This window comes from Cupressus sempervirens, chromosome 6 (assembly GCF_028749045.1).
Source record: "Cupressus sempervirens isolate cs-2001-9-10 chromosome 6, ASM2874904v1, whole genome shotgun sequence".
NCBI lineage: Eukaryota > Viridiplantae > Streptophyta > Pinopsida > Cupressales > Cupressaceae > Cupressus > Cupressus sempervirens.
This window is the reverse complement of record NC_143123.1, coordinates 442,927,667-442,930,817: the sequence shown is the minus strand read 5'-3', so window position 1 is coordinate 442,930,817 and position 3,151 is coordinate 442,927,667.

Genomic DNA, 3,151 nt, shown 5'->3' with positions numbered 1-3,151 from the left:
AATCTTCATTGAATTTGCTAACTGCCTCTTCTAATTGCAATAAGATGTGTTGAGAAGAATCAACTTCAACACCTATAGCTTCTGTCAAAATATTCTTAGCACTTTCAATAGTCTTGAATTCTCTATCTCTCTCTTCTCTTAATTGCTTCTGCTTGGCTTTCTTTTGGAGGAACTGATTGACTAATCTCATTTGATCTATAGTGCCATTGTCAAAATCCAATTTGGGAATTTCAATATCCTCATCCAAATCTATGTCTCCCTCTATTTCCTTTCCACTAATCAAAAGTCTTGGTTGAGTCTTTGGTTCAACTTCTAAAATTAATGCTTTAGATTTTGGAATAGAAACAATAGTGGAAACAATAGAGTTAGCAATGAAAACTTGTATAGTGCCTACTAGTGGAATACTAACTGGAGTACTTAAAGAATCCAAAACTGATGTATTTGCCAAACTTCCCAAAATTGAGGTATTTACAAGTGAAGTACTGATAGAAGTATGTACAACTGAAGTAGTCAAAACTAAAGAATCCAAAACTGTACATACTGCTAAAGAACTCAAAATTGTGGAACACTCTATATCCATTGTTGAGGCTAGCTCGGTGACTGAAGGATTCTACAACTCAGTGGATTAAGTGGTAGACACTTCTATCTGTGATGTGTTGAGCACAGAGGTAGCAAGGAGTGATTAGACATTTGATGCATCAATGGTTGTCACAATCAAAGCTATTGAAGCTATCTCCATGCTTGACGATGTTGCATTTTTCATTGGAGAGCGAGGAAGGAAGGCTATGATAGCCACAACTATCTTGACTGGGTCACTCTCTTCTTCTTCTTGCCTAGGTTCCTCTTTAGCTTCTTCCTCTTTTTCTTTTTCATTATCCTTCATCAACTCTTAATATTCTTCAGCATCAATGGTGACAAAAGGAGTATTCTCTTCATCATTTTCTTCATCTTTGTCACTATCATCCTCTTCATCTTTAATTTCAATAAGATTTTCACTTGGTTTATGAAGATGGAATACATTTTTCCATAAGTTTGTAGCATTCTTCACAACATACTCAATATCTTTCATTAAAACTAGACAAGTGTTGAACTCCAGAGTCATTTTGCTCTTATTTTCTTTTAATGCTTTATTCACCTCTGCATCTATTAAGTTGCGTGCTAACTATTTTAGTGTTTGAGAAAAAATGTCTTTGACAGTTTGTATGGTGTTCTCTCATCTAACCTTGATCTTATCCAACAAAATTGTAGGGACTTGTGATGCAAACTGATCAGGAGAGAATTTTCATCTACCTAACTTGTCCCTGATTAGATCTTCAACTTCTTTCTATTCTATTGGAGTCTTGGTCTTATATTTGAGTGCTTTGAAGTTTTTTATTCCAGCACCTCTTAATTATTTGAGTCTTTCCTAAATGTGGGAGGAGTTCGGTTGAAGACAATATCACTGTCATCTTTTCCTACTTTCTTCTTGTATCTCCTTGTGAATATTGCAGTGGAAGGCTTGGGTGGCTTGGTGATAATTACCTCATCTTTCTTCCTTGCTGGTTCTTCTTCCTTTTCAGATTCTTCTTCATTTTTACATTCCTCCACATCATCTCCTTTTCCCTCAGTAATCATAAGAGGGGTACTTATTGTTTTCAACTTTGATATCCTCCTCTTTCCTTTGTTTACCGCCTGTGGAAGCTTAATTTCAAGCTCAATTCTTGCTTTAGCTTCGTCATAGGTTCCAAAGAGAGGTGCCTTTGGATCTACAGGCTCATTTAATAGGGCTTCAATAATTTCCTTTGCCTCATCAATGTTAACTTCATATGGAAGAGGTTTTACCCACACAATTCTGGGCCTTACTACTTGGACGTATACTCTATCACTATCAACCATAAAATAAACATCATCCTTGTAATCTTCTACCAACTTCTTTGGTATCTTGAACCTATTATTCATCTTTTCTTTGAAAGTTTCAAAATAATTATCCATGATACTGTCAAAATTTTCACACATTTCAGCTATAAACTTATTGATCTAATATAAAACTGGTGTGTCTTTTCTCCATAAAACTGTGCCTTTAAAGGGGAAAAACTTTTGAACATAGAAAAAAAAACATGTAAACAATGAACCAAACTTGCATGGGTTATTCTTTGATGTTCTAATGCTTTCCATATTTTTGTTCAACTAGTTCAACATCAAATCTACTAGGTCATATGACAAATTCTTCTTAACAACCTTATAAGCTAAGTCAACTGCTTCACACGACACACTATTATGTTGACTTGAGCTATAAATCTTATCTACTACCACTTGAATGCCAAATTTGAGTTCTATATTAGATGCACTACTAATTTATATTCCTCTGTTGTCCCACTCGGCTAGGTTTTTCTTCTATAACTCATCCTGACCTAGGGTATTAGCGACATTAGCCTTGGTAAGCATAGGGAGACCAGTAATGCATGAATCATTTTATTTGTAATTAAAATTGGATGCTCTAACCATAATTGACTAGTATGAACTCAGCTTAAGATATATCTAATCCATTTTATTTGAAAGTTTTGAGGCAGGTGAGGAATATGGGTTAAACCTTTCTCTTCCAAATGTTTATGTTCAGGTTTGAGAATTTCATCCACACAGAGTTCACTTAGGGCATTATCCATTTCTAGGGTTCTTATCTCCTTAACTACACATTTAAAATGAGTTTGAATGTCATTGATAAGAAGTACCTTAGGTGGTATCTGTGACTAAGCTCCATTCAAGTCGAGGGTTTTTGCGATCGCTGGCACTAGTTTGAAGTTAGGGGCTTTCCATTCAACACCTCGCACCAACATTTTAGATCCTTTATTTGCCTTGTTGCTACTACTGGATGCCATGATAACTCAGTAAGCTAAGAAAATTCTTCAAAAAATTTAGCTACAAATTCTACTAAAGATCGTTGGGATGCTCTGCAAATCACTCTATTTACAATATTCTAAATTCATAGTGAAAATGAAGTTGATTTCCTACCTTTTGATGAAAAAATTCCCATTATTGCTCAGTACAATGAGAGCCATAATGACATATTGCATGATAGCTTATCATCCACTATCTATACAAATTGCTCAGTAGAAGCTTGTAACTTGGCAACCAAACATAACCTGTTTCTCCCAACTTTGCTTGGTATGACCCA